Below are 12204 nucleotides of genomic sequence, written 5' to 3' on the forward strand. Positions count from 1 at the left end.
CCAACAAAGGGGATCAGAGGGGAATCCAAGGAGAGGGACATTAAAAAAGGATTGTCAAATAAAAGATCACAATTCCCAGACGATGCAAGAAAATAAGGAAATGCATCAAGATTCTTTGTTATAACCATGGGTATTTGGTATCTATTGATCCAACTACTCATAATTGGTAAATACTTACCCGCATTCAATATTTACATCAAATCAGTAAATTTTCTATGATTAAGTGATTAAATGAAGTAAAAGCATGCATTAAGTAACTATGATTAAGTGATAGAACTCTAAGTACAAACACATGTCATGTTTTAATTGGTTTGATGTAAATTGATAAGTTTTGCCATCATGATTCGAATCACGTAGAGTTAGCTCATTAAAGTGGCGAAGTTTCCAGCTCATTAAAGTGGCGAACTTTCCCTACCAAAGGATAAAGAGAAATTGGGACACAATAAACCTCCACCTTATTAAGTTTTGGACTTCCACCTTCAGCTAAGCACCTAACTCGTGGGACGGGACCGGCCTTCTTTTTGGTTTGTAATTGGACTTGCCCGAAAGAAAGAAAGCTTGGCGTGAGAGCTCTCTAGATAAGAGAGATCCAAATAAGAGGTTGTTGCATATGTGTAGGCAGGGATGTCATGTGGTGTGAGACAAAAAAAAAAATCTATTTTAAAAAATAAAAAGACGAAGATATTTTGCTAAGAATTTTGGTGTTTCTATAATAGTATAGATAAAACAAATAGGTGAGGATCTCAAGTGGTGTGAGACAAAAAAAAATCTATTTTAAAAAATAAAAAGACGAAGATATTTTACTAAGAATTTTGGTGTTTCTATAATAGTATAGATAAAACAAATTAGAGAGGTTAGGGATAAAAGTGAAAGATTTTCCATTTGTTTATATTTAAGGGGAAAAGGTCAGAATATATCCCTTAGACTGTATGATTTAGAGTAAATATACATCAGTTAAAAAAATGATCTATTTATACGCCTGTTGTTGCACAAATGGCTAAATAATGCCCTTTTTGGCTAACGTTTTAAATAGCTAATTTTCAATTTTTAATTTTTTTCGCTAAAAAAAAAAGAGACAAATGGATTTAATTAAATCCCCCCTCTAGTTAAATCCTTCTCGCAAGTCCATGAATATTTTTACACACTCCTAACTAGGAGTGTCAATTGTTTTCAAAAAACCAACTTAACCGATCGAACCGTATCATACTGAACCGTACCGTACCGAACTAATTTTTAGGTTTTATATAAAATCGACGGTGTTTATAAAAATTTATAACCGTACCGAATAATTAGGTTAGTATTATTTTTAAATATAACAAAATATTAAAATTTTCGCCTTGGGTTCGGGATGATGAAAACCACTACAAGCCGACAATATAATTAACACATAAAGTTTCAACTCTGAAACTTATTATACCACTCTTATTGAAATTAAATTAGTTCTAGCGTCTCGAGTAATAACTAGCTTGTAAGCTACAAGGTATCCCAAGGATCTGGGATAGAAAGCTACAAAATATTAGATATCTTTCCTCTCATATGATTTTAAATTTCTCTTATTGGATACTTAATCTTAGCAGACTCAGTTCTTGAGTCCTATCCTGATTGATTTTTGCCCCCTCGTGCGATATAAATTATACTATTTGTCTTTGCTTAGCATTGTTTTACACTATAGTAAAATATTGGGATCAATCTTAATTCTTGTCGTCTTTCATGTTTTCTTGATTCATCACCTTTTAAAAGTAAATATCTAGAGAGTTTTTGCCAGAGTCCTATAGAAGTATGCATGATATCGTGTCTTTAACTTTTACTAGTGACTATGACATGATATTTTTTTTTTTCCAAAAAAATGAAAATTAACCGAACCATATCGATACTGAAGAGAAACCGAGATGATGAGACTGTTTCGAAAAGTCTAATTTTGATTCCGCAAAATGAAATAATCAAATAATTAATATGGTATAAATTTTATAACATAACCACCTGAACAGTACCATTGACACTCCTACTCCAAACTCCACCTCATATTTTAATTAACCCATCCATTCTTCCCCCCACCCCCACAAAAAAAAAAAAAAAAAAAAAAAAACCCTTATTTTATATATAAAAAAAATAATCGTTAGGAAAGACACCAATCAGAACATAAGGGTTCAATTTTTTCATTAAAATGGTACATGGGTATATTTAAACTTTTTCCATATATTTAATAGAGGATAAACTCAGTTTTTTTTTCTTTTTTCACTCCCATAATTTTATTCAAAATGAGCTCTTAATTCCATTATCCTTTCTTCTTCTTTTTTCCAGTCAAGCCATTCACCCGGTCTTTCACCTCCCGTGTTGGTGGGGGGTTTGGCATAAATCCCTACCATATTTATTTTCGACAAAAGAGACGTTACAAGGGGGAGGGAGACTCAAAGCCAATATCTCCATAACAGATGAAACTTGATGCATTGTAAAGATAAATCTCAAGGACCAACTAAATGCAATGATCAAGAATGAAATTAGGGAGACTCTCCCTTTACAAGAGATGATGAACATGTCATTCTGAGTAATTCTTAGAATGAAAAGCTCGTCCTTGTGCAAGAAAATGCCTAGTTGAGCAAGACATAATTCATGATTGGAGTGATATTGATGAGCAACTTGATGACCATATTAGCTAGCTAGGTCCACACGAGAAGGCTATAAGCCAAAAAAGGACCAAGTCATTATGAAAACGGGAACTGGTTCCTCTTTGGCCTGTACATAGTTAGCAGCAGCGTGATTAGCCAGAGCATCAACTACAGTATTAGCTTTCCTATAACAATGCATGATGCTATAGTTTCCTTTACACATTTCCTGCTTGATGTTGATAATCAGAATATAAGGGTTCAAAAATTTATTTTTCTGTATTTTTTATGTTATAAACTAAAACAAAATACTTGTTAATTTTAAAATCTCAATTGATTTTCATATTTCACTAATTAAAAATTGAAGTGACTAATAAATTCATAACTAGTTGTACGGTACCGATAAAGAATTAAAATATAGGGAACATATGCATTTAAAATTAATTGAAAATTTAAATATTTCAAGTTTGACGTAAGAATTCTACAATTGTAGGTTGTTTTGTAAATTTTAGTCTCTTAGCGATAATATAACGCCTGAATTGATGAAGATTTTTGTCCAAAATTTCAACAAAAAGAAATTCAATAGCTTTCACTTGATGATTACCATAAATATTTTAATATTTTATTTTTATACATATTATATTTCTTACAAAATATTATTAGAGTGAAATACCGTTGTAACGATCGATAATTATAGAAAAGTTTGACTGTATAAGTCACAATAATTAGCAATTTAAAAAATTTATCAGCCATAATAATAAAACACCTTAAAGATTTTCTTCTTTGATTGTCAAAAATGAAAAAGTGTCACATAAATCTATATCTATATATAATATAAAGTTAGCAAGATGATGATGATGTGGCAGACCTTCTGTCATTATCATTCCTATATATCTTTCTTCTCATTTTTCACTTATTTTTCTATGTAACATATCTATTTAATTTCCTCTTTCCCAACATAAATAATACAACCCTTAACAATTGAACTAATGAAACATACGGTTACAACCATTTAGTTGACATAGTGGCCATTACAGTTACAAGAATTGAATTGAAATAATGGGTCATTATGCTGCAAACATGCCTTTTCGGATGCATATAACATTAAGCTGCAAATGTCTTTCCTTATTCCAAATTTAAGTTAAAGTTTTAACTTCCCCACATCTTTTAAGTAAGAAGGTTTATGAAGGCTGCAAGTCCATAATCATCCCATTTCTTATCTAATTCATTTTATGTCGTTTGACACAATGATTTTACTTTCTTCTCGATCAGTTTTGATGTACTAAAAGCTTTTATTTTATTTTCTAAAATATAGGTGACTGAACTTTCTCCAAAAGAGACCAAGAGCGTGACCGGTTGTTATGGAAAAAGCATCAACCATGTTATGGTTGGTTTAAAAATTGTCAAAGGAACCAAACAGTTGAAGCTTGATCCTACCATCTATGATGCCTTGATTGAAGAAAAGTTAAGTGTTTGTGACATACCGGCCAATAGAGGTAATTTTTCCCTTCGATAAGAATGATTATGAATTTTTTTTCCCTTCGTAGAATCAAAATGTTACATCTAAGTTGCACCAATTCTTTATGGTATATTTTTATTTACTTATTCTCTGGCGCATGTTCTAAGAAGACATTTGTGAGGGAAATGCACATTATGCATATTTTAATGTGGCACAATCTATGCTTAGAATGCTTTAAGTGCAAATGCCCGAGAAGATCAGTACAACGCCCAATGGTGGTAATATTACGCTGGCTGTTTCTAATATTGGTCGTGAGAATATCTATTTTCTTTTATATATACACTCTCCAAAAGAAATATATTAATAAAAGACATGGTTGTCTATGAAATGTGAACTATGGAATACGATTTTATATTTTGCAGGGGTAAAGATAACTTGCCTTATTGATTTCATCAAGAAACATCCGTCAACATGGATTCTTCATATTGCTAATTTTATGTAAAAGTGTTCAGTGTATATTTTAATTTTTACACCCAAGAAATTTATGAGAATCTTCTGATGCCTCTTCTTCCTTCTCTCAGATTATCTTCTTTAATGAAAATTGTATTATTTCTGCGCTATATTAAGACAACATAAATAAAAAATTTAGTTGTATCGCTCGTATTGATTATGCACTTCTCTTTATTGGTGCTAGAGAAAAAGGAAATAGGAAGGAAGAAGACTCTATAGGAGGGAGAGAGAGAGAGAGCGCGCGTGAATTTGCAGAGAAAAAGAAAAATGTGGATAGTTAGGAAAGAATTAGATATCTCTTTCCTCCGAGTCCTCGATATGTATTCATTATTTTTATTTATTTTCCTTTTTCTTTTCATTCTTATTTCTACTTGAGTTGAATTATGAGAAAACTAAAAAATTCCCTCTGTCCATAGTTTATTATCCATTTAAATTTCATGCATAATTTACGTTTTGCAAATTTCAACAGAATCACAAAAAAAAAAAAAAAAAAATTGAACGAATTAAGGGTAATTTATCTCCTCTAACAAATTATAATATAAGGTTTTTTGCATGAATTCTAATGTAATAGTTTCTTATCTTTTGTTGTTGTTGTTGTTGTTATTTTTTTTTTTCAAAATTACCTAAACTTAAAATGCTAAGATGGACAAGATGAAGGTGTAACACTGACAAATTGATGATAACATAATAAGCTAAAGAAGTAAAACCACTCTTTTTACGGGTAAAAATAATTATTAGCCACCATATGTTCTGCAACTTTTCATTATTATATTTTTTATTTTATGTTTCTTCAGTTTTTATATTTTGTTTTTCAATTTTAAATAGTTAATTATAATGAGTCGTTTCATATTTGTATTGAAATATTTTCCATACAAACACTTTAGGCTAAATTTTATATAGAATGTTAGATTAGTATTTTCTTTCATTGAAGATATGACGCTAAAAATGATTAACATATACATGATAATTTAATTTTTCTATTTTATCTAGATTTACAAACAAAATTAGTTATTTTGTAAATACATACTCTATTATATTTTAATGACTGCGAAGCGCGGGCAATTTTATTAGTTGAGTAATAAACGAAGAAAGTATAATTGATAAGTAAGCATGCATAAAAGTTGAAGTTGAGAAATGAGTTCAAATTAAAAAGAATTGATCTGTTTCCTGGGGCATTTAATTATAGGTGATGTTTTAGTTTTAAAATTGAAGGAAGGTGATTCAAGTTTTAATTATTGAGTAGAGGTGACTAAATTTGATTAGTGATTAAGGGGTTTTGAACTTGCCCAATAGTTTCATTTTTGACACTTTGGCCCTCTATTTTATTTTTAATATTTTGTCCTCAAGTTTTATTTTTAACACTTTGACCCTAAACTTTACTTTTAACACTTTGCCCTAAAGTTTTATTTTTAACATTTTTTGACCCAACCACTATAAACCCTAAAATACAAAAATGCTAGAAAAAAAAAAATCCTCTTGACGCCGTTTCCTCCATTGTTGTTCTTCCCATTACGTTCTTCGTCCTTACCGTTTTCTTCTTAACTTTCTTGGTCCGCCCCCGCTTTCTTCTTCTTCTTCTTCTTCTTGGTCCCGCTTTCTTCTTCTTGGTCCGCCCCTTTCTTCTTCTTCTTCTTCTTCTTCTTCTTCTTCTTCTTCTTCTTCATCCACCATTGCTCAAGAAAAAAAAAATCATCTGATTTTTACAATTTTTTGATTGAATGTCATTGGTGTAACTGGCATTACTTCATAAGTGTTTTCGGGTCCATTGGTAAGTTAAACAATACTGCTTTCTTTCAATTGTTCATGCGGGTATAGTTGCCTTATTTGCCGATTTTCCCATTCGTAGTTACTGAAGAAGATTGTTGCGGACAAGTTCTAAAGTTTGTTGTGTAAGAGCTTCAACTTTTTGCATCAGGCGTAGTCTAGTGTTTAAAGAGTTGTTGATAAATTATAAAGTTGTTGCAACGATTAGTAAATCATTGCAACAATTACAAAAAATGTGAATAAATAATTTACAACGGTTGTTGTACTTTATCAATATTGTGAAATCATTGGAGAGCTCTTACTCTTTCCAACAAGCTGAGTTACTTGTTGCAACAAGTATGATACTTCTTTAAATCAATTACAGTGATTGTTGGACATATTTTACTGATTGTTGGATGAAATAGAAATTTGTCTCCAACAAATAAGTGAACTGTTGCAACTAGTAACCTAATTGTTGCAACAAGTATGTTATTTGTTTCAATAAGTCACTTAGTTGTTGCATTTTGTTATGAAACATACAAAAACTGAAGCTGTCTCCAACAAGCAATCAAGTAGTTGGAACAGGTTACATACTTGTTGCAACAAGTACGTTAAGCATGTTCTAACAATTCATATAATTGTTTAATTTTGTTATGAAACGAAAGATGAGATCGAGTGTCTCCAACAAATAAGTGAGTTGTTGCAACTACTAACCTACTTGTTGCAACAAGTAAGTTATTTGTTCCAACAAGTCACTTAGTTGTTGCATTTTGTTATCAAACGCAGACAAAGTTTGAACTGTCTCCAACAAGTTACCAAGTAGTTGGAACAAGTTACATACTTGTTGCAACAAGTACGTTAGTTGTTCCAACAAGTCATATAGTTGTTCCATTTTGATATGAGACAAGACAAAAGACAAAAGCGTCTCCAACAAATAAGCGAGTACATTGCAACTAGTAACCTTCTTGTTGCAACAAGTCGATTATTTGTTCCAAGAAGTCATTTATAGTTGTGATTAAGTTAACTAATTTGGGTCCAAAATTACGGGGAAAAAACCACTCGATTATGAACTTAATCATAAATTTAAGTGGCCTTTGGGCTTGGGGTGGTCAAAGTTTGTCACCTAGAGTAATTTCAACACTTGACATTCAAGCATTGTAATTACTAGTTGTGACGACTTTGAACATCCAAGCTCAAAGGCCGCTCAAATTGTGATTAAGTTAACTACTTTGGGTCCAAAATTTCTGAAAAAACCACTAAATAATTAACTTAATTATAAATTTAAGTGGCCTTTGACTTGCGCCTACTGTCATGACCGATTTTCTTAAAACAAAATATTTCGAGGCACCATTAATGGGGGACTCAATAATAATAGGTGTTGATTGCCGTGGTGAATGGATCGAGGTGAACAATCGATATATTTGGCGATGGAAGGGTAGTCACATGTTAGAGACGATAGCGATGGCTTGTCCCAAGAGATGTTGAGTTTGATGATTTTGTGAACTTAATCATTAACTATTGTGAATTAACTTGTGAACCGAAAGACCTTGTCATCACTTACATGTATAGCTCTTTTGAAAACCAAAGTGGTCTTGCCTTTTAAGATAACCGATCCCGAGTCGTTTGCGTACTTATTTGAAAGATGTAGCTAGGCCCATTTTAAGGGTATACGTGGTTGGAAGCCGGTCGAACCATAATTTAGCTCAAGACCAACAAGATATTCCGGATAATGGAAGTACGAAGCCCATAGAAGTGGGGGTGAGCCGATCCATACCCGAACTTGTGAGTAATACACCGTGTGCTTTGCGCAATCGTCACGATCCAGCCATGTTCAAGATGATGAAACGAGGTTTTTATAAAGGAATGTCATTCAATTCGCGAAGTGTGTATTGCTTTAGATGTGAACATCGAAGTGCAAGTGGTGGCCAAGGATGTGAAGCTTTTAAGTTCTAGCAAACACGGAAGAAGGTGGACAAAGAGGGCTATGCGGAAAACAAATGCTCCTTATGCAAAACAGATTGTACAAAAAACAACATGTCCAAGCCGAAATGCTCCATAGTTGTAGATTGCATTGTGTTGTAATAATAGTTATGTTTGTTGGATCTTTATGACATTTTAATGTTATTCTTTCTTAACATGGTAATTTATATATGTTGGTGATTATGAACTTGGTTTATATATGATATGTTGTTCGTGTTCAAATCACTAATGTGTATATTCTTGTTAATAAATTGTTGTACGATTTCCAACAAGTAATGAATTTGTTACTGACGACTCTTGTAACTTGTTGGGTTTTATCGAACAAGTAACGAGGACTTGTTGCGGCAACTAGTAAGTCGTTGAACATATTACAAAAAATCGGAGTTTTTAAGCGAGATGCAACTAAGTTATATGTTGGGTTTTTTCTAACAAGTGGAGTGACTCAAGTTTTAATTATTGAGTAGAGGGAATCGCCACACATTTAGTGATAAACAATTGGAATCGATACATTTAGTGATAAACAATTGGAATCAACCATATTTAGTGATAAACAATGAAAATCAAACAAGTGGAGTGACTTGTTACGGAAAATGGGTAACTTGTTGGGTTTTATCGAACAAGTAACGAGGACTTGTTGCGGCAACTAGTAAGTCATTGAACATATTACAAAAAATCGAAGTTTTTAAGCCGATGCAACTAAGTTATATGTTGGGCTTTTTCTAACAAGTGGAGTGAATTGATGTTTTAATTATTGAGTAGAGGGAATCAGCCACATTTAGTGATAAAAAATTGGAATCAACCATATTTAGTGATAAACTGTCACACCCCGGTCTTACTAGGGTGTGATGGGCACCGACCCCCATATTCGAGCCGAGCGAACCAGCCCAACTCTTATTACACATATGAACTTATGAATTAGTAAGAAATGAATACATAGAAATTTTTTTTTCCATAAATAGAATCGACATCATATAAGACTCGTGACACGACACATAATAACATATCGGCTACGGAGCCGCTTACACATGACAACCCAATACCCGCGACTGCGTACGCAAAGTCTCTAACTCCGAACAAAACATCATGGCACATATGCTCGACTCGGCGGCCTCGCGGGACAAGTGGAGCCTACCAACCTCGGCCCGGACATCTTTTTATGCTAGCTTCGGCTCATACGGGTTTACTGCGGCATAAACGCAACGACCCCGAAGAGGGGTCGGTACGAGCAATGTGCGAGTATGCAAGGCGTGGATGGTAACATAGAAAGAGACGTAATCATGTGCGACAACGGTATGGAGATGTAGAGCATATCATGTGAGAGGGTATCTGGCATATGAGACATAACCGCATGGAACCATAGAACATATCATAGGATAGCGAGAGTAACTTTGTGCGTATGGAACATATCATGTAAGGTACATCATAGGTACATGTGGATCATATCACAGCAGGGTAGCCAACATGCAATACATAGGAATCATATCATGTAAGGCGGGAACCGTGCATATGAGTGCCCCGAGGGCGGATTCCATGCATGTTGTGCGGTCATATGGTATCATTGCGCCGAACAAGGCGGCTCGCCCACATTGCGGCCAGAAATACTCGGCTCGCCCATAAATCCCGCGTCCCGGCATCCCGCGTCCGGGATGATAAGCCCGGTGACCGATGGCAATGAAACAAGTATCCTTCCCATTTCCCCCGTGTATACATGTATCCCGTCCCCCGGCCCATGTACGTATACGGGTGTGGCATGTAAGAGAGCCCAAAGAAAGTCATGTATCCATCGGAGGGACGTAAGGTCGGAAACCTCCGATCGCATTATGGAGTAATCATGATCGCTTTGTCTCGCATGAAGGAACAATAATTATAAGGCGAGACTATCGACGGAGAATAACATTAAGAGAACGTAGAACATATCATATTGTCTCGTATCATGTCATAGCATATCGTGTCATATCATAGCATATCGTGTCATGTCATAGCATATCATCTCATATCATATCATGTCGTATCATATCATGTCATGTCATGTCGTGTCATAGTCATTCTCTCATATCTGACATCTTCATTGTCATCATAGAATCATAGTCATTATTTTAGACATAAAAACTTTCGAAAATTGTCAAACTTGGATTTTGGGGAAAAATGAATATTTGGAAAACATTTATGAACTTTTAGGAAGAAAATCATGCCTTGAAATCGAGGGATTAGTTAAAACAGCTATTATTTAGGAGTCGGAATGATGTCCAAAAGTTTCCTTTAACTGTAATACGGGAATAAGCCAAACGGAGCAATAGGAGGGAATTAGGGAATAGCGGGCCCACCTCGAGTCAAATGAGGTGGCGTATACAATTTACGTATAATATATTTCATGACATTACTTATGAAAATTTTAGGGTAGCTGGATCCTATTCCTGCAAGTTCTAGGTGTTTAGACATTTCTTTCAACTTTTCGTGAACATTGGCTTCACTTCTACTTTTGAATGAATAGTAACTAATTTCAATCTCGGATTTCTAGGAAAGGAATTGTCCCGAAACACGTATTCAAGCCTATTACGTCTAAGACATGCCAAAGGAAAGTGAAGTCTTACATACCTCTTTCCGCTCCATACGCTACTCCAAATCAGTTGCAAATCCATTGCAAATCTACTGATTTGGTCATGTTTACCAAACATTGATGGAGAAGCCTTTAAAGGTTAAGTCTTAAAATAACACTTGGCTAAAATTTAATTTCCCCTAATAAATACTCCATCCCACCAAGTTCAGCGGCCAATTTCAATCAACAACAATCCGGGAATTCAACCGGCCAAACTATCAACAACGACACGTTTGTACCCATACGAGAACTTTGTTACCAATATGCTAACTTTCACGATAATTCACGATCGGTTTTAACTCAACTTGAATCATCCAATACCTTCATTTTTATCACATAAACCATCACAATAGCAACTAAATTACTAGGTAAAATTAACTCGTTTCTCCCATACCAAAAAACAGGCCATTCTCGCTACAACTTCAACATGCATGATTTCATGTTTTCATCCATCTTACATTATGGAATTCTCAACACAACGATTAAACTATCAAATAAAATCATTTCATCTTTTCTATACAACCACCCATACATTCGGCACGACACAACATACATATTTTCCATGAATTTGCATCCACTTCTATACATTACGACGACGACTTACTACATAAAATTAATCCATTATTTACTACAAACAACTACTCCATTCGGCCATACCATGTACATACATACTTCATGAATTTCATTCATTTCCACATGCTATCTTTATTATACCTCGCATTTTGTGCGTATTCGGGAAATTGGAAATAGTATGGAATGTTAAAAAACAAGGCTCTAATTGGATTCTACTTAATGTGCATGTGATGCTAAAGGAAATGTTGACGAAATATTAGGAAGGTTAAGGGCAATTTTGGAATTTTGAAGAAATTAGTTTCGGAAGTACAAAAGTGGCTTATAAGTCATTGGGCCAAAATAATTCAATTGAAAAATTAAGGCCCGATGCTAAGGGGTGGCTAAAGCCTGTTGAAGCCAACTCCAGACCTTTTAGCTAATTTTTCCATGTGCTAATTAATTGTATAATAGCCATATCCATAGAATCTTCAAGAAACAAGAAGAGAAAACAAACACAAGAAGAGCAAAAAATTTGAAGGCCATTGACCAGAGGTGAAAAGAGGAGGACCAAGAAATCTTGCTCCCAAAATTTTTCTCTTGTGGTTTCTATACAATTCAAGGTCCCTTTTCAACGTGGCATAGTTGGTTTGGAAGATTAAGCCTCGGCTTTGTCGCTTGGACAACTTGAGGAAGTGAAAGTTTGAAGAAAGGTAAGATCATCCTTCAATTATTTATGAAAGGGTTGAAGTTTTGGTAGTGGT

Source organism: Lycium ferocissimum, chromosome 10, assembly GCF_029784015.1.
Source record: "Lycium ferocissimum isolate CSIRO_LF1 chromosome 10, AGI_CSIRO_Lferr_CH_V1, whole genome shotgun sequence".
Taxonomy (NCBI): domain Eukaryota; kingdom Viridiplantae; phylum Streptophyta; class Magnoliopsida; order Solanales; family Solanaceae; genus Lycium; species Lycium ferocissimum.